The following is a 21,142-nucleotide window of genomic DNA, read 5'->3' on the forward strand; positions in this document are numbered from 1 at the left end:
CATTCTTTTGTCTCTGCTTGCCTGCCTTCCCTTCCTGTCTTCCTTCTTTCCTTTGTTCTGGTAGATATGAGGAACACAGTAGTAAATAAAACACCTATTATATCGGCCTTTATGGAGCTATAGTCCAATGAGACAATTAGATAATATGTAAAGAATTAGATCCAAAAAAGTAGTTATAAATGTGAGTACATCTGAATGCGGGATTTTACATAGGGATGAGAAGTTTCGGTGCCTTTCAGACGCATAGGAGAAAAGATAGGTAGACAGGTGGTTAGAAGATAATAGTCAAAAGATAGGTTGTGGTTAACAGATTACATGCTAAAACTATCCTGATTCAACGCTATTTCCTTTGCATGATCATTTGAAATGGCCTGGATGAAATTTATTCTTTCAGGTAATAATCACTAAGTAGTTAACATAGCGGTAGTACACATGTGGTCTTCATTGACCTGGTCTTTAGTGTGAGTGAAGGGGAAAGATGGGTATGTTTGAAATGGTTAAGTAGAAAGCCCTACATAAATTCAAACCCAAAATGAGATCCGAGGCAGGGACTGATACCCGAGTCCAAAGGAGAAGATCAGGAGCCCCATGTACAGGATTAGGAAAGAAGGAGGACACGGAGAGGAAAAAGCATTCCCATGAGGGAACAACTATGGGTTTCCCCAGCTTTCTGAAAGTGGAGCATTCTCATGAACCTTCCTAAACCAAAATGGCATAAGGAAAGACGCAATTACCATTAACTTAGATGGAAAAAGTTTGAGCATTCTCAGACCCCAAAAATAACCTCCTTTAGGTTCTTCTGATACCTTCAGTCACATATTGCTAACGGACGGACGCACAAAATAAATGGAGACAAAGCCCAGATGCTCGCAGTCACAGTTCAAAGCCCCGAGGCTGGAAGCTAGGACACTGAGCTCTGCTCCCGGGAAGGGGCCGCTTGCTCGCAGGCTCACCGCCTCCGCAAGGCTCGCTGCAAAACCAGCCAAAGCTGCACGCCCATGCCGCTTCCACCTCTCACCTTACGTGACAAGCCTCTTCGGATTTCTTACCCAAAACCAGTATGGTAGTCCCCCTCCCCCCGCCCTATCCCGGAGAATACATTCAAAGACCCCAGTCAACGCCCGAAGCCAAGATGGGACGGAACCGCCTATATACTACGTATTTCTCCCCAGACAGACGTCTGTGATATAGGTTAATTTGTATGTTGGGCACAGTAGACGAACAGCAGTAAAAGATTAACGTGCTGGACTCACCCTTCTTCTGGTGACGCCCCAGCCAGGAGACGCAGTGAGGTCAGCGACGGAGCCGCTAGCACGGAGCGTGGGTTACTACTGACCTTCTGACGCTGCGTCAGAAGGAGGCTCATCTGCTTCCGGGCCACGGTTGACCGCAAGCAACGGAAATGGCGGAAGCGAATCCCCAGATCCGGGGAGACTCCTAATGCAGGTCTTCTGTAAAATACAAGTGGCCTAAACAAACTTTCGAAAAGCGGGGATAACAGTTTCCCAAAGCAAGTGTCAGCAGAGAAGAAAGGCAGATCCTGGCATAAATGGGGGTGCTGTGAAACAGAGTAGTTGCGAAGTCACTCAGGTCAGAGAGCCACTCAAGATACTAACCGAAGCCCACATCAGAGAGTGGGTCTGTGTATATATGCTTATCAGTATATGCATATGTATACGTGTATAATAGACAAATATTTATTAATTAGTATGTAAGGTGCAAAAATACTAAAAATTTTAGCTAAAACATATTCATATGCTGAGAACAGGTAAGAAGTTGAACCAAACTTTAGGGAATTTAGAAATTGAGAAGGTAAGAGTTTAAATAAAACTGGACAAGTCCCCCCCACACACCCCTCTCTCTTGCGGCCTTCCAACCTTTCCCTACCTATTGTTATTATATTTCCCCAAAAAGCTATTATTATCACCATAAATGGCCCAGACAATGACTCAAATCAGTTTTAAGATGTATAGAAAGTTGACTAGCAGTTCAAATTTTCTAATACCCAACTATCCCATTTTAAAGTAACCCTCAAAAAGAAGGGGAAGTCTCATTTACCGTGCATTAGTCCATTCAGGCTGCCGTAACAAACTACCAAGACAGGGTGGCTTAAGCAACCAACATTCATTTCTCACAGTTCTGGAGGCTGGAAATCCCAAATCATGGGAGCAGCAGGTTCAGTGTCTGGTGAGAGCCTGATTCCTGATTCCCAGATGCAAGTGCCCCTATGTTCTCAAACATGGAAGGTCCTAGCAAACTCTATGGCATCTCTTTCACAGAGACACTAATCCCATGAGGAGGGCTCCACCTTAGAACCTAATTACCTCCCAAAGTCCCAACCACCTTGGAGGTTAGGATTCCAGTATATGAATTTAGGGGGAACACAAACATTATATACCTGAATTAAAGTGGAAAAAAATGTATCTGCGTAGTTTATATGATCAACATCAACTACAGTCACCAAATTAAGAATAAAGCATTAGAAATGTATCTATGTGTATTAAATACCCTTATCAAAGAAATAATCCATCATTAAGGAAAGTCTTTTACTATCATAGATAGAAATATGCTTTCTTTTTTGCTGGTGCATTTAAGTATTAGCTCTTTTGTAATTGTACACCTCCCAAGGCTATGTAAAAAGTCAAATTATTCCAGAAGTAAATAAGACAGAAGGGTTTTCTTACACAAATGATTCTTGAAAATTACTTAAACTTCAGCACAGTTCCTTAATTATTCATTGTTCTTTGTTGCACTCATCAGCCCTTTTCTCTTTGTTTCACAATGAAGAGCTAACTTTCCAAAAGGGAAAGGGAAAAAAGCACTTTGGAAAAAGCGCATAATTTCTCTGAGCATGGACCTCCTCCTGTGCAGAACAGGAGCCGCCGGGTTGGGGTATTGCCTGCTACCGTCAGGGGGCGCTCCAAGCAACTCCGTCCTCACCACTTGGAGGCGGCCATCCTCCTATTACAGGTAAGGAAACTGCAGTTGAGCTACTTGCCCATGGACACAAGGGAAGGGAGGAGGACATGCGAAGGTTCGAGTCCAGGGACTTCAGCACCACTTGTGCCATTGATCACCATGTGGCACCGTCCTGTATAATCAACAAGTCAACCTCCTAGGATTCTTCTGCAGACCAAACGAGACAAATTACATGAAGCATTTATCTTTTAAAGGATTACGCAAAAGTTATCATTTTTATTTAAGTGAGTGATGAAATGAATATCCAGGGCTATTATGAATGAAATTACCCCAAGACCTGCACCCTTAAGTTGCCTGATTTGAGGGGCACCTTGGTGGCTCAGTCCGTTAAGCATCTGACTCTTGGTTTTGGCTCAGGTCCTGATCTCAGGGTCATGAGGTCAGGCCCTGCACTGGGTTCCACACTGAGCAGGGAGCCTACTTAAGATTTTCTCTTTCCTTCTCCCTCTGCCTCTCCCTGCTCACATGTTCTCTCTCCCTCTGTCTCAAAAAATAAATTTAATAATAAGAATAAGAATAAAACAAAAGTTGCCAGATTTGAGATGTCAAATGGGAGGGGAGAAAAAAAGATAGACTTTGCATGTTTCACAATACCATAAAACATTATTACTGACATTATATCTCACTAAGAGTAAAATAAAGCCTCAAAAATGTGTGATACCTTACAGCTTTGGTGGTCTGATTAAATCATACATGAAAACAGTAATCTCATTTGTGAGTAAGATTATATTGGGTCAGGCTATAAAATTTTTATTTTAACTCACTTCATATTTTAGGTCAGATATAAGTTACCTTTAATATATATTATCTGTCACTTCCTAAGAAATTTGAAATCAATTTTTTCTAATTCATTTGAAAAACTGTGCTGCAATGATGAGAACTTATTGTTCAATTTTGAATTTAGGTTTATTCTATCAATAAAGAAACACAGCAACCACAAATTTTTACTTTTATTACTATTTCTTCTAACTTCAGTACTTTAAGAAGTATTTCCAATTGTTTTTCTTTTTTTTTTTTAATTTTATTTATTTGACAGACAGAGATCACAAGTAGGCAGAGAGGCAAGCAGAGAGAGAAGAAGGAAAGCAGTCTCCCCACTAAGCAGAGAGCCCAGTGCGGGTCTTGATCCCAGGACCCTGGGATCATGACCCAAGCCAAAGGCAGAGGCTTTAACCCACTGAGCCACCCAGGCGCCCCTCGAATTGTTTTCCATCATTTACTTGTAATTGTGGCAAATGAGCCACACCCACCTAAAATATCATTGCATAACATTCATAAAAATAGAAATGTATGATACATAGCTAAACATTTATATGGATATATTAAAGTCACAAAACAAAATAAATGTTAGAAATTGTTCTATATCAATGTAAAGCATCATAGTTTTATTACTTTCAAACTTGTAAACAGTTTGACATCCATGAAACATTCATTCATGGATTTTAAAATAGTTTTATTCCTTACACTGTGTCATATCTTAGACATTTTATTTTCTTTTGCTATAACCTGCTTAAAGTCATCAAAGTAACTCGAACTTTGTTGAGTATTACTTTAACAAGCAAGAATTTTGTGTGGCAAGTTGTGGAATGTCTAATGGTATTCAATCAAAAGGACAAACAATACAATGTGGTAATATTGAAAGGTCCATGAAAGGTACGTAACTGTAAATCCTCTGGTGGGTGTTAGTTCTTGGCTAAGTAATTTCATTTGTGGGTAAACTTCAGGTAAACTAGAAACATTGAAGAAACTGCAGAACCAGATTCCAACACAACAGTAATTATTTGAAAGGCTATAATATATAATTTTTTCAAGAACTAAATGATATTCTAATATTTATTGTATTTAAGGATAAAGTAATAATTATAATTGACCGAGTGGTAACTATGCTTTAAGTACTTACTAAAGGCTTTATGCCTGTTATAGTGAGAAATAAAGAAAATCGATTCAGTTGCACATACAAGTGATTTACATAGAGTTAGGAAATGAAATGGGTCATTAGGAATCTGTGTTCAGTCTGGTGATGTTTGATGATATTTTATTCCAGGAAGCTAAGAATCCTCCTATTTGGCTTTTTCACTAAGGCTAACAATTATTAATAGGAAAAGTGGAAATAAAAGTCACCTTATTAATATTAGCCACTGCCTAAAACATTTTCAAAGCAAAATTCCTGGTGAAGCCCACACAGCTCAGGCTGAAACCTAACAAGGCCTTGTTAGGATTGCAGTGGAGCCCCCGGTGATAGACATAGTGAAGCACAGGAGGGAGAAGAAATATAATAGACTCCAAGGGAACCACAAGTCACTTACCAATATCACAGAAGAGCTGCCAAAGAGGCAGAGACAAGCTATACGCATGTGAAATACCATAGAATAATATTCATTAAAAAAGAAATGTGTAATACATATTTTAAAAATTAAAGCCATTTTCATTATGTTTTAATGTACAAATGACTCTTAATTTGGAAGATTAAAGTAGCCAGAAATCATTCCATAGGGATTCTGTCCTAGTTGGGGAAGTGTGATGAGTAACTTTATGTATCAACTGGGCCACACTTTGGTGCCCACTTCTTCGGTCAAATAGTCTAGATGTTGCTGTGAATGTACTTTGTAGCTATGATTTTCATTTATAGTCAGTTAGTGTTAAAGCAGTGATCCCCATCCAAGCAACTGAAGGCCCTAAGTGCAAAAACTGAAGTTTCCCAAGAAGAAGGAATTCTGACTCAAACCTGTACCATAGAAACCCTGCTTGAGGGGTCCTTGGGTGGCTCAGTCAGTGAAACATCTGCCTTCAGCTCAGGTCATGATCTCAGGGTCCTGGGATTGAGCCCCGTACCAGGCTCCCTACTCAGTGGGGACTCTGCTTCTCCTTCTCCATCTGCCTCTTCCCCAGCTTTTGCATGCTCTCTCTCTCTTTCTTGCTTGCTCTCTCTATCTCAAATAAATAAATAAAATCTCTAAAAAGGAAGGAAGGAAGGGAAAAAAAAAAAAAGGAAACTCTGCTTGGGCTTCCTAAACTCCTAACCATGCCTGCAGATTTTCAACTTAAGACTACAACATAACCCGAATTTCCATTCTACCTGTCTTCCCTATAGATTTTCAACTTCTCAACTACACTATCATGTAAGCCAATTCCTTTAAGTATATATCAATCAATCAATCAATCAATCTTTAAAGAGAAGAAAGAGCAGAACTCTGAATTATATGGAATCGTTAATTTGGTAAGGTAGAGATGGGGCATTTGAGAAATATTTAAATGTTTAAAATATGTAACAATATATTTTATAACCTATGGATGACATATTTATTTTCACCTGGCTAAAAACATTTGCTTAAAATGATCATATTTGTGACTGTAAAGGAATTCATAGTACATTCCCATTAGCAGAAATATTTCTAACTCACAATGCATTAATTTTAGTAATATAAGAACAAATATGTATGAAAACTCAAAAGACAAAAATAATAAAGGTAAGTGATTATAATACAAGCAAAAATCTCCTACTAAACTACTCCTAGGTCAAAGAGGAAATTTACATCTCTAATTACAGAGATCTTTGAGAGTGTGGTATATACCAATTGGATGTATTTGTCTTCACACTGAATGTGCCCTCCTAGGGTGGCAGTATTTGGCAGTGGGGCTTATGAGAGGTAACTGAATTGGAAGAGGTCTTGGAGCTGGGACCCCATGATGGGATTGGTGCCCATATTATAGATGAAGAGACCAGAGCCCTCTCTTGACCTTATGCAAACACCATGAGAGGGTGGCTGTCTCCCGGCCGGGAAGAGGACCCTCACCAGAATCTGACCATGCTGCCACCCTGATCACACATTCTCAGCCTCCAAAACTAGGAGAAATAAGTATTTATTGTTTAACCCACCCAGTCTATGGTATTTTGTTACCATACCAGTAGTAACCCAAGCTAAGACACAATCAACCTAATTTTCTGCTGAAGTAAACCAACAAAGAGAAAATGGCTGAGAAAATTGTATACCATTGTGGAAAAGTCAGGAGGCATTTTAATTCTGCATTGCAATGTCAAGGAGCTATAACTTTTAAATCATGCAGTTAAAATGAGATTATGAGTAAGAAACAGTGTCAACCTCTTCCACCACTGGCCACATCAGGAAGAGAGACCACTGAGGCAAACATCTACCCTGAATTGTTCCTGCAAAGAGAAATTACCTGGTCAAAAGATAATTTTTCAGGAAAGAAACATGTAAAATTGTGCCTCTCATACAGGTGTAAAAATGAACACGTTATAGATTTTGTTTAACTCATTAATGAGGAAGCTGGAGAGGTGTCACAACCAGTTTCAGGAGTTAACATTACAATTCATTTACATATGTACAGATAAGAATTCTTTCACATTGCTTCCAGTTACCTGCACCTCAAATAGTTATAACATAGCTCCCATAGAATCAGAACCACATGATGTCATATTTAGAAAATAAGTAGAGGGGCTCATGGGTGGTTCATTCGGTTAAGTGCCTGCCTTTGGTTAAGGATCTCAGGGTCCTGAGATCGAGCCCTGCATTGGGCTCCCTGCTCAGTAGGAAGTCTGCTTCTCCCTCTGCCTCTCCCCCTAGTTTGTGCTCTCTTGCCCTCTCTCTCACAAATAAACAAAATATTTTAAAAAAGAAAACTAAGTAGATGCTCTAGCAAATCGTTTGTAGATGTTGAATTTAACAGCTCTGGTTATAGTGACTTCTATATAATATGAATCATATACTACAGTAGATTTCTCTCATCCCTATTTAAAAGGTCATGATATTTATCCATTCAAATTGAATGCGTTGATATTTATATTACAGGCTGAAGAGAAAACCAGAGCCCACTACAATGAGGCTCTTTATAATTTCTTTTTTTGAACACCAAGTTATCTTATATCCATCCTAAAAATCTGCCCTAAACCATATAAACTATACAGGAAAGCTGAGAAATCTTCAGACATGACAAAAGACAAAAGAATGATAAAGAAAATTTATGTGCAAGCTGAACATCCTTCTCCTGTTCACTCTGGATTCAGCATTTTTTAAGAATCTGATATTTTTTCCCCTCCATGTGCAAATTCTTAAAGAGTGTGAGCAACAGCATTTGCTTCTTTTACTTGCCCTGGCTTGGATTTCTAGACATTTTAATATTTGCAATAAATTCCTTTAAATTCGAAGAGAGAGGTTTATACACATGGAAAAGGGTTCACAAAGGTCAAGACATCCTTGGTTACTTGTAACTATTCATGATTATATGTGGATAGTGGAATTACAGTTCTTCTTACTTTCTCATTTTTGCTTTATTTATTTCCCATGTTTTCTACAATGAAACTACCATGATTCAAATTGAGAATCAATATTTTTTATCTGAAAATTTTTAAAGGCCACTGGGAAATTTCAATGTCTCTTAGAAGCTTATGTTTGTTTCATGTGAAGGTACCATGTTGAAAGCCTTAGGCCAGACATTAATTGATGTACTACTCATTAAAGACCTGTATAGTTTATAATTCTAATAACTAACTATACCCTTCTTATGCTCAGGGAACACAAGTCCCACTCACTCCACCTCCAAAAAAATGATGGGTATGTTCCTTATGCACTTTCATCAGCTTCTTATAGTTATAGAATTAATCATCACCAACATCACCATCATACCTAATTAATCATGTTCTATGTGCCAGACTCCATTCTAGCTAATTTATAGATAATTCACCAATCCTCATAACAATCCTACATGGTATGTGCTAACATCAATCCCATTTCACAGATGAAAATGTCAGTTTGGAGAGAGGTAAAGTTCCTTGCTCTAGATCACACAGCTAGGTAGTGCTAGAATTGAACTGGATACCAGAGGAGAGACTCCAGATCCCAAACCCCCAACTCCCAACCTCTCTGTCTTACTATTGTGTAAAGCACATGAACAAAAAGAAGAGGTGGGAGCAGCACAAGCAACGTGAATGTCACACACTTAGAACTGAGCAGAAACAGGCAGCATTTCTCCTGCAGCTGCACACTAAAGTTCCACTGATGACCTGTCCATCTTTCCTGGCATGAGTACCTGACAGTAGGCACCATATACCTTGACCTAGAGGTTTTCTGCTGGGTCATATTTATACATAAGACCAAATGGCACAGGGATTAAAAATGCTCTGAGTTCTTGAATATAAACTTTATGTATGATATAGGCACATGGAATAAAAAGGTGGAGTCTATGGTCAGGGAACACCCCGGGATTTTATGGCATGTCCTGCCTTCACTCAACTATTATCTTCCTTCTAGCTCTGCTTGCCTTCTCCAACTTGAATGCCATTTTCAGTCACTTTACAACCTACCCAACCATGACCAACCACATCATCTTTCCACCATGCCCAACTTACCATTTACCGACCCTGGGAAAGCTGACTACATGTTCTTGTTTATTTCCCGCTCCTACTTCTGAGCTGCCAGGAATTATGAGAAACAAAATAAAGTCATGGCAACTGGCTTGATTAATCCCATTAATCAGATTATGTTGCCCTCTCACAAATAAATAAAATCTTTAAAAAATAATCTATATAATATGAATAATATACTATAGTAGATTTACTATATATACTATGTACTATAGTAGATTTCTCTCATCCCTATTTAAAAAGTCATGATATTTATCCATTTCAGAAATGCTCACTACCAGTTTTCACTCAGTTCCTCATTATTTCCCTTTCCCATAGTAAGTAGCAGGTATCAGAGAACATTCCCCTTCCCGCCCCCTTCCACCTTTACTTCATCCTCCACACTCAGCAGATTGCCTGCATCCTGTTCTTAGAAGGTTAGGGCTGTCCAAATTGAGTCTCCTCCACTTCCATTCTAGCCACTACAAAATCTGTCTGGTGTTCAATCTCTAGGTATTTTTGTCCCTGCTTTCAAGAAAAGCACATCAATCCCTTTGACTGCAATAGTCACCTCTAATTGAGCACTTTGCCCATCATCTTTCTGTATTTCCTTACTTTACTCTTTATCCCTTTGCTCTTGGAAATATGTATTGTCTCCCTCATGACTTTCAAATTTGGCCATTTCCTGCTATTTAGGCCAAATAAGGGTTACTAGCTTTCTGGTTTTCTGTATCTGAACCTTAATATTTTTGCTCTATGTCTTCCTAAGTCAACCAATTCTTTATCACATTCATTTATTCAACAAATATGGATGTGCACTCCTAGTATCCAGCTCTATTCTAGTAAATAAAGTAGGCATAAATACCTGTCTCTTGACACTTACACTATAGGGGGGGAAACAGGCAATAAAATGGACATAAAAGTAAAATATACCATATGTTAGATCATGCATGGAAGAAAACTAAATCAGGAAAAGGAGATCTAAAATATCAGGAGATAGGAGGTTGAAGTGATGGAGAGACTAAGGAAGAAGAACTGGGAAGGAGATTTTGAGTAAGAGCCTGAAGGATGGAAAAGAACTTGCTAGCAAACATTTAAGGCAGTGCTCCGGGTAGGGGGAGCAGCAAGTGCAAAGCCTTGGAGTTTGGAGTGTACCTGATGTGCATAACGAAGAGGCCATGGGACTGGAATATAGTATATGCGGGAGACAATGGTAGGAGACAAGGTTAGGAAGATATAGGAGGAGGAGGAGGAAACCACATCAGATAGGGCCCTATTGATCTACAGATCAGTGTAAGGACCAACTTTGGCTCTGAAAGTCTGTTTCCTTTAGAATGGAGAGCTGACCCAAGAAAAGCGTGCATTCCCAAAATTGTGGGTTAGTTTTCTCATATATAACATCATGCAGTTCAGAGACAAATAGTCCAGGACTGTCACAGTCATAGGAACCCAAGCTCCATTTATGTTTTTGTTCTGGTTTCATTAGTTTGTGACTTCTATATTCAATACTACCTCATGGTAACGGAATGAATGCTGGCACTCCAGCCAATGCCTATATCCCATGCAAGGGCCACTCATAAGCCCTTTTTAAAGGCATCCTTAGAAACCTTCAAAGACATGTTCTGATATATCATTGGCCATCCCTACTTTATAAGAGAGGTTAGGAAGTGTTGAATTTTAGCTAAATACATTGCCATCTCCCCAAATTAAGAGCTCATTAAGGGAGAGAGGAGAATGTGGTTTGAGTGGGCAACGAGCTGCCCTAGATAGTTAACATTTTTATGGCTTTTGATCAGAAAATGAAGAAGCTGGATAAATTTTTTAGAAGTGGAATTCTGAATTTGGCAGTTACTTTATTCAAAAAATAAAGGTATGTAACAAAAATACTATTGAAAATAAGAAAGGAAACCAATATTTGAAGCAATTTTAGTGAGTATTTCATCACTGGAAACATACTAAGGAAACTTGGAAAGCCCCCCCCTTTTTTTTTGGTGTGGGAATATAACTGAAAATATGACTCTCCAAGATAATTATGAGCAAAGAGGCACTCTAGAAACCATGGATCTACCCTATGCTTACTATGGCAGAGAAACATATTTTAGTTATGGGGAAACCATTCCACAAAATGCAGACCCAACTGGTATCCTCTGAAACACCGGTGTCCAGAAATCCTCAGGAGAGATTACGATGCTTGAATATCATTCTGCCAACTTAAATATTACACATTTGTGGGGTGATAAAAACAGTGCTCAAGAGGAAAAAATAGATACAAGAGGTAAACTAAGTGTTCATAAAATTAAAATGTAGAGGCAATATTAAGAGAAAGTCATTCAGTATCTGTGCGGGCATGTTGAGTGGAGGAAGGAAAGAGATATTTGCAATTTTAAGTACTACCTTAACCAGAGAACTCATCCTTTCTAGGCTCCTTATTCCTGCGATCCTCTGCTGAGGTCATAAAATCCACTGAAGCCCTCATTGCTCCCATTTCCGGGTTAATATATTTTATAAACCTCTTTCAAATCCTGGAAGGTGGTTTTCACTAAGATGGTACAACCTTCCAGCACAGGGGAAGTTTCGTTTCTGTCTTCAGGAAGCAGTAAACCCAGAGTCATTCTCTGTGGGCGCTAAATGAACATTAATTAATGATGAATGGAGGATACTTTGCCATCTGTTCAGCACTGATTCAAAATACACTGTTGTTATTTAATTGGATTATTTTTAGTCTCCCAGTTTCAGCTGGGTGAACACTAATGGCTGGAACTGTGAGATGCCCAGGCAAATCATAACTCCCATTTTGAATTCCTTGTCTGGAAGGGTGGCTAATTATTGAATGATAAGTACATCCAAATAGCAACAAAAGAAGGTCTTTTCTAACATTTGGTTTTCTGAAAGTGATAAAGCATTCCCTCTTCAGTAAAATAATTCAAGTCATGTATAACAAGTGACAGCCTGAAGGACTGGGAGCTAATGGAAGAAAGACAAGGAAAATACATTTTTTTTTACAGGGGAAAAGCAAACAAATGGGATTTACATGCATAGTAAATAGTAGGACATTGTCTTTTTTGTCATTAGCAGCCCTCCGCACACCCACCGCACTCCCTAACCCCATCAGAGCTCCCGTGCGGCACTGCCCTCTGGAGGGAAGCCCTGTGATACGCAGTGGGACCTGCGCAGATGATTTCCATTCAGTCATTTCATATTTACAATACAATCGCCATTGCCTTGTGAAAGAGAAATTGAGCTGTTTTTAAAATTACCTAAGGCAAGAGGTTTCTGAGAGGTTACACTCCTTTTTTTTCAGACTTTCAAATTAGAATTAAGAATAGGAAGTAAAGATATTTACTTAGGTGTGCAAGGGAAGCTGTGGTTCAATTTTAGTGTACTTTTTTTTTTTTTGAGATCATGCATTGCAGGCTAGAATAATCGATAGCCCCGAGTGTTTTATTTGCCCCAGTGAAGGACTTTATTAAAGGTGTGATTTTCCCTAGCTTGTTTTCAGCTGCTCCAACAGCACAGCCATCTCAGATATCTCATGACACAAGATATAAAAGACAATCACGATCATGCTTCTAAGATGGATGGCCGGACTGGCAGAGCGCATGAAGCACAGAGGTCAATTGCAAAGTATCATATTCCGGTTGCAGCACATGCCAGATACGTGACCTTAACCTCTAGAAGTCTGAGTTCTCCCTCAAGAAAAAAAAAAAAAATGCACATTTTAATAAAAACTAAATCACAGGGGCGCCTGGGTGGCTCAGTGGGTTAAGCCGCTGCCTTCGGCTCAGGGCATGATCCCAGGGTCCTGGGATCAAGCCCCGCATCGGGCTCTCTGCTCAGCAGGGAGCCTGCTTCCTCCTCTCTCTCTGCCTGCTTGTGATCTCTGTCTGTCAAATAAATAAATAAAATCTTAAAAAAAAAAAACAAAAAACTAAATCACAAAGTTATGTTGAGTATCACATTAAATTATGCATATTGGGTATTTTGTACAGTGCCTGGCACTTCCCATGTTTTCTGTAGGTACATATTATATAGAAAATGCTGACCACACTTGTCCTACGGAAAGCTTAACCGCTACCACTCACTCAGGCCCCTTCTGAAGAGTCATTTTTCCCATGGATCCCATGATTTGAACCTAGGCCAAGGTGGATTTGACCAGAGCAAGGAGCCTAGTGCAAGGACAGTTAGTTGATCTATGGGCTGATGAGAGGCCCACACGGTAGCCTACTGCAAAATCTTTGCTCTACAGATATGACTGTAATCAACTGAACCAAGGGGGGAAAAATCCTCTTGGTCAAGAAGGCGACGACATATGAACAGAATCCAGTGATGTCTGGGGCAGAAGCTACATGACACATACGTGGGGAAATGCAGCAAAGGGACATGAAGCAACAGAGCACACAGGTAAGCAGGAGCAAAAGACAAGGAGTTTGGGCTGTGGCAGCAGAACTGGTAGGAGAGGCAGAGAGTGAAATGAAAGCATGAGTCGACATAGTGACCACAGGACAAGATAGACGCTTATGACCCCGGGGGGGGCCACAAATATCCCAGTCCCTAGAGCCAGCAGCCTGTGTCATTCCCTCCGGCTGGGTGCCTCCTGCCTGTGCCCAGGTAAGGGCCGAGAGGGTAGCAGGTGACCCCAATTGATCAGAAACCAGGTCAGCTTCTACAGGGCATGAGGGCTGTGCGCAGCCTCTATTTTGCAGTCCTCAGTCCCCGGGGACTCCCATGGGGGCAGCAGCGCCCAAGAGCAGACACCTGCGTCTGAGGCTGAAGCTGCCTGCTTTGTCCCCCAGGGGGACCTCGCCAGAGTCAGCAGGAAAAGTGACCCTTTCCACTCCTCCGAAACTACCTGGAAAATGCCGGCTGAAGTTTACCCTTTGTACCAGTCCCTTCACCAACTGTCGTTCTTCCACTCCCCTGTTCCAGACCTTCCCTTCCTCAGTTCTTCCTACATCTGTGTGAGCTTTGCCGCAGCAAGCACCTTGTCTCCGTGCGGTTTTCAGAGGGGCTGTTTTCTTGATTCTACTTCTAACCCGAATTAATAATCATTTCCTAAGCTAATAGCAGGGGGAGACTGACTGTTTTTCTTCTACCAGACACTGGTCTGGGCCCTCCACGTGAATTAAAACCACGTTATTCCCCACAACAGCTCCATCAGCTGGTAACGGAATAATCTTCATTTTATAGAGGAAGAAACTGAAGGACAGTAATTCTAAGTAATTCGTTCAACGTCAGTCCCCTGAGGCTTGTCAGTGTGGCTGTTTCTGTTTGATTTGCTTCTCCCTATAGCATTACAACAAAATCTGAAAGCCCAGTTTAACACACATGTTGAAATAATGTGGAACATCTGTATGGGTTTCCTGAAGCCTTTTGAAAAAATGCCCAACTAAAATTCCTTAATATATTTTCACATGCATGTGTCCTCAAATATTTTTCCTTTGGAAGCCAGAGTCAGTACAAAGAGATTATTTCCTGAAGCAGCTTCGTGAAGAACCACACTTGGGCCCAATAGGAGCACGCTTGCTATGGTTAGGAAGCAGGGGCTCTGTGTGGTGTTACAGACAGAGACAAGAGGAGAGCAAGAGGAGGGAAGGTCAGAGTGGTGGCTGGTGGCCAAATCATATAGAGCCTTGTAGGATGTGGTGAGGAGCGTGGTCAAGCCAGCAACGTGGCCACAGTTTGCAGGATTTGAACAGGGGAAGGGCATAACGTGGTCTGTGTTTTAGAATGATAATCCTGGCTATTGTTCGCAGGGGAAAAAAAAGCCCACAATTGGAATGTGGCAGTAGAAGAAGTTAGACCAACCAGCAATCTGCTATAATTATCCAAACAGTAAATGCTGGCAGCCCCAATTTGAGATGAAGGTGGGCAGAGGGCAGAGAAGGCATGAGATTCTGGATGTGTTTAGGAGGTGGCCGTCAGGATTTGCTGATAGACTGAACGTGACACGTACATTCATCTTCTGCTGCTGCACAAGGGAGGACCACACCATTAGCAACTTAAAACGACAGTCATTTATCTCTCAGTTTCTGCGCATGGGGACACCAGGCGTGGCTCGGATGAGCCCTGTCTTCAGGGCAGCACAAAGCCAAAATCAAGGTGTCTGGCAGGCTGCATTCCCATCTCAAGGCTCAACAAAGGAAGGACCCACATTAGAGCCTCCTCACATTGTCAGCAGAATCACTTTCCTCACAGCTGTGGAATTTGCCGCAGCCTGCTTCTCCAAAGGCACCACAGACAGAAATCTCAGCTATTTAAATTCTCGGACTTCAGGAAATGTCTAGGTCCTTTAATAACAGACTCAACTGACAAGGTCAGGGCTACCCAGGATACTCTCCCCCTTTGACCAACCTAAAGTGGACTTATAAGGGATCTTCTCTTTTTACTTCTACCACATAACATGACATAATCACAGAAATTATATCCCATACACTATGCCATCTTCTATAGCATGGAAGCATGTCACCACTCACAAGGGGAGGAGAGTGCACAAGGGTGTGCATACTAAGGTGCAGAAATCATGGGGGACATCCCAGGATATGTCTCCTCCCCCCAGCCCGAGAAAATGTAAGAGAAAAAGAGGAGGCCTGGATAACTTCACATTTTTTTGCCCAAGCAACTGGAAGAATGGGAGCTTTCATGTACTAAAATAGAAAAGATAGGGTGGAAGGTTGGTTGGAGGAGTGGAGAATGAAGAGTTTGCCTTCAGACATATTTTATTTGATATGTCTATTTGATATCCCCATGGAGATGTCAGGGTAAGCATGTGCAAATTGCAGGTGATGTGGGAAGACTGCATGATTGTCCAGGCGGAAACCAGCATGTGGCACCTGCCCAGCTCAATTTTCCATGGCGCGGCTTCCTCGCCTTCCATCTCGATGGTTCTGAAATGAGATTGGCTCAGTGCTCCACGGCTCATCAGACTGGGTCTGCTCCCTCGTAAGAGATGAACGTAATAACAAGAACATATGATTCACTGCGGTGAACGTCACAGGAAAGCAGACTGGATTTTCATATAAATACGGGGAGCACTGCTGAACAGGTCTAGGGAAGCACTGCTAGTATTTGATCTAATGACTTGCTTTTTTTTTTTTTTTAAGATTTTATTTATTTATTTGACAGAGATCACAAGTAGGCAGAGAGGCAGGCAGAGAGAGAGGAGGAAGCAGGCTCTGCCGAGCAGAGAGCCCCATGCGGGGCTCGATCCCAGGATCCTGAGATCATCACCTGAGCCGAAGGCAGAGGCCTTAACCCACTGAGCCACCCAGGCACCCCGACTTGCATTTTTTCTATGAATCGGTAACTGGCCACCTCCCATGACCAATGCACACATTATTTCTTTCACTCAGAAATTTCAACCACCACTACCAGCATATAGTTCTGAAATGTGTGCTGAGTGGGACTACTCCCTGTCAAACATCCCTGCTTTGGTTTTTAAATGGAATGTTGCTCCAAAATATTAGATATTAGTTTCATAACTCTCCAAGAACAGTTTTTATCACCTCACTTCCCAGTTTCTTGAGGCTTACCTAACCATAGCCACATACGACCTGCTACTTAATGAGGTACGCATAATATCCAAATTTACTGATGAATATAGAAGCTCAAAGAAGTTAAAGGACTTCCTTAAGTCCCACATCTAGAAAGGATCAGGGAAATTCAGACTCGGGTCTAGAAAACCCCAAAGATCATGTTCTTTTTTAAATATCTACATTTCTAAAACCATGCTCTGTGGAGCTTGGAGGGTGAGGGGAGGAATAAGCCAAAGAAAATTGGAAACTTCTTCCTTCCTTTGTAGAGCAATTAGAAGTTAGGTGAATAGTCCTATAGAACAACTGTCTATATCATTCTCCCAATATATTTTCAATAAGTGAAATAAGCAGATTAATACATCTCCAAATCCCTATTTCCTCTTAAAATCACTATTGATCCTTCAATATCTAAGTTCAAATGACTCTCTAGTGAAGTCTCCAGACAAAAATCAATAGCCTTCTCATAGTGTTCAAATCAGGAATCTATTTTAGTACCTTCCATATTTATTATAATTATTTCCCTTTCTGGCTGTCTCCCAACCAGTCTAGGAGTGTCTTAAAGGTGGATGTCGCTTCTCCATCAGATTTATATCTTTGGCGCCTAGGACCATTCATGTGAGCCTAAAGGACATTCAGGGACTGTTGAGTGAAAGAATAAAAGAATAAACAAAAGAACGAGCAAGGGAATAAATGAATGTTTTATGACCCATCACTGTCACCGTGATTGCAAGAATATAATGCCTAGAGGAGAATGGCCCAAGATAGAATTCTCTTCTATTTGCTAAAGCCGACAATACACAAGTTAAATTGTAGATTCCAATTTTATGTCCTGGCATATGTATAACTTTAAATAATAAATAATAATGACTCTTATAATAATGGATCTTATTGATAGAGTCCAGGATCACTCTGGGCCAAACACTGTGTTATACTTCCTACATACATCATCAGTTTTGAGCCTGACAGAAGGAGGAAGAAGTGAGTACTCCTATCCCCGTTTGCATATGCTGTAACTGACACGAAACTATCCTGCAAAATTCACACCTTTAGCATTTCACACAGCCAGGATTTAAGCCCAGCCTGTCTGATTCTAAAGTTCATGCTCTTCCCCACGACGTTATAATACCCTTAAAAATGTTGCTAAATAAATCAAGGTCTGCAGTAATTCAATGTGGAAGAAAAAAAGAGATCCAAAAGTGTATTGTTCTGCTTTAGTTTCTACGACTGTTCAGTGCTCCAGGGTGTGTACACCTTCGATAGCTGGTTTATTGGGGGACATTTAGCGTGACTCTGGAGAGTCTCTTTTATCACTGCAGCATCTCCAGTTGGCACCGGTTCCAGCTTGTCTGATGAAGCTGTTTCATCTGAGATTTCTTTGCATTTAATGTGCATGTGTGTTTTACACTGTGTCCAACCATTCTGGTAGGAGCATATGGTTGGTTTTGTTAATTGGGCTTTTTGTTATGCTGTGTCTGCAAAGCTTCTTTTAATTTATATTCAAATGTTTGTCATCCTCTGGCAGTCTGTTTTGTGATGTCTGTGTTTGTTTTGTGACCCAGGACTGTAGCATGTTTTTCAAGCTGTGTTCTGGCACATTGTTTGAAGATGCCCACCATGTGATGGCTTCGCACTACAATATAATTCCTGCTCTGTTTCCCTAACGAGCCAGTAGAGTTGGCCCTTGGAGAGAGTAGGGGCGGGGTGGGGGAAGGGGGGTGTCACTGTTTCAGCCCATTCTAGGCAGCTACATTGTTAGGCATGATATAGATGAGACAACAGTTGGCCTGCTTGTGAAATACACAATGCTAGATAGTTCCTGTAGCATCAAACCTTCTTAAAATCCTGTCCTTTGCCAGGCACTGTTCTGGGCCAGGCTCAGGAGATTCAGTAAAAGGTAAACTAGGGAAGCCACCAAGAATGGTACTGATCTGGGGCTCCTGGGTGGCTCAGTGGGTAAAGCCTCTGCCTTCAGCTCAGGTCATGATCCCAGGGTCCTGGGATCCAGCCCCTGCATCGGGCTCTCTGCTCAGCAGGGAGCCTTCCTCCTCTCTCTCTCTCTCTCTCTCTGCCTGCCTCTCTGCCTACTTGTGATCTCTGTCTGTCAAATAAATAAATAAAATCTTTAAAAAAAAAAAAAGAATGGTACTGATTCCAGACTCTTGAGAACCTAACTGCCTGGGCTCAGATCCCAGTTCCACTGCTCACCAGCTGTGTGACCGTGGACAAGATACTTCACTTCTCTGTGCCTGAGTTCTATCTATATGGTATGGAGAACGATATCTATTTCATAAAATTTGTGGAAATATTAATGAGCTAATACTTATAAAACATCTAGAATAATTCCTGGGGTGTAGTAACATTCAGTAAGTTTTAACTATTTTTGCTATCATTGCTTTGTATAATTTCTAATTAATATAGAGATTGAATTAGTGCAAGAGGCACTGGACATCAGAAATTAAAAGACCAGGATGCCTGGGTGGCTCAGTCGGTTAAGCTGCTGCCTTTGGTTCGGGTCATGATCCCAGGGTCCTGGGATAGAGTCCTACTTGGGGCTCCCTGCTCAGCAGGGAGCCTGCTTCTCTCTCCACCTCTGCCTGCCACTTTGCCTACCTGTGCGCGCGCTCTCTCTCTCTCTGACAAATAAATAAATAAAATCTTGAAAATATATATATATTTTTTAAAAAAGAAATTAAAAGACCAAAAGGGTCCAACCAATATTTCTCAAACTGCACTCTCAGAAAATTAATAAATTTAAGAAAAAAGGCTTCTGTGGTTAATATGAATAAGAAATGCTGAGTTAAACAGATGCCTATGAACTTCACTCCACATTCTGTGTTAGGCGGATGTGGGTTGCGACTCTCCAAAAAGAAAGCAAACACGCAGCCCCCAAGCATATTAAATACAGGACCTTCATCCACACATGGGGTCTAGATGAAGGGGCTTGTCTAGTGTAACAGCCTAGTATTAAGGGACTAGTTTCCATAGAAAAATCTGTGGGAAGTTCTGATCTGAGGAAAAATGTGAACAGTCACGACTAGGAAATACAAGGAAGTTAAAGTTAAGGAGAGAAACCTTGTTCCTAACTGTTAAAGATCAAATTCTTGGAGATTTAAGTGCCAGTGCAGTAATGCAATTATGTGACACCACATATGTGCACACACACATGTACAGGGAATTTGTCCACAACACAAAGCTTGGTGTCACTATCAGAGACCAGATCTTACAACATTTTTGGTACCTCATCCTTTATGGAATGATTTTTCTCAAAAGAGAAACCAAAGAACCTCCAATCCCCCAGCAAGGGAGAGAGATGAAATGCAGCTGGGATTTTGCTGATGACTGGCACTTCCATGATGCTCATGTGAAATTCTGAAGATGGAGAATACTGTCTCCCTCCCATTTTGATTCTGAGAATGTAAAAATACACTAATTTGTTTGTGCTGTAATTTGTCACATGTATTTCTAATGGTGAACGACTTGGAGAAGACCAAGGGTAAAGAGGAGCCCCAAAGGAGGGGGATGGCAGAAGCCAGAAGGCAGCCATGTTGGGGCAACACCACTATACGGAAGCACTTCCTCCCAGCTTAAGGAACACTTATGTTTGACTCAAGAAAAGTTTTTACGGAAATATTTGACCAGTTTTAAGGTGACTATAATTCTTTAGCATGATTTCTACATTGTGCTAGATGCTAGGTGGGAAACGGTGGGTCTGACACAAGAGTCTCTTCGAGTGTCCTCATGGCTAATCACACAGGTGTAATTCGCAGCAAGGTAGCTGTGGGCTGAAGAGGTTCAGGAGCTGTAAAGACAAAGGGATGAGTCACTTAACTCCAGCCGGCTGGGGAAGAGGCGGAGTACTTCCAGGGGAAGTGGGAGTCGAAAGAGAACTGGAGTGAACAGGAGTCAGCAAGATGCTAAAGCGTGGGATAGAGATGAGTTTACAACAGAGAAAAACCCAAGGGCAAGAGAAAGAAGAGCAGAGCTGGGAAGCAGAAATCAGGTTGCTGTGGTTGCAGTGCAGAGTCCAAAGGAGCAGAGTGGTGAGAGATGAGGAGAGGTAAGTCAGGGGGCAGACAGATGGTTTCACAAGTCAGGTTAAAGGGCCTGCAACTGCTCCTGAGGAATATGGGCATCTATTGAACTCTTTAGAACTCTGTTCTAAACAGAGCAGGGACATGATCAACTTGCCCTTCAGAAAGATAACTCCATCCGCTATGAGGAAAATCAGTTTGCTTGGGAAATATATTGATGGTCAGAAGACCATTTAGAA

At 41.1% G+C, this 21,142-nt stretch overlaps 1 long non-coding RNA gene across 1 annotated transcript; it reads left to right on the top strand.

Annotated features, from left to right (window-relative positions):
* The first annotated feature begins 1,575 nt into the window (after nucleotides 1–1,575).
* Nucleotides 1,576–2,811, top strand: LOC116870296. The gene is made up of 2 exons (XR_004383196.1): nucleotides 1,576–1,634; nucleotides 2,761–2,811. It is a non-coding gene; the product is annotated as an uncharacterized LOC116870296 (long non-coding RNA).
* The last annotated feature ends 18,331 nt before the right edge of the window (nucleotides 2,812–21,142 follow it).

This window comes from Lontra canadensis, unplaced genomic scaffold (genome assembly GCF_010015895.1).
Source record: "Lontra canadensis isolate GAN:19392208 unplaced genomic scaffold, GSC_riverotter_1.0 scaffold22, whole genome shotgun sequence".
NCBI classification, from domain to species: Eukaryota; Metazoa; Chordata; class Mammalia; order Carnivora; family Mustelidae; genus Lontra; species Lontra canadensis.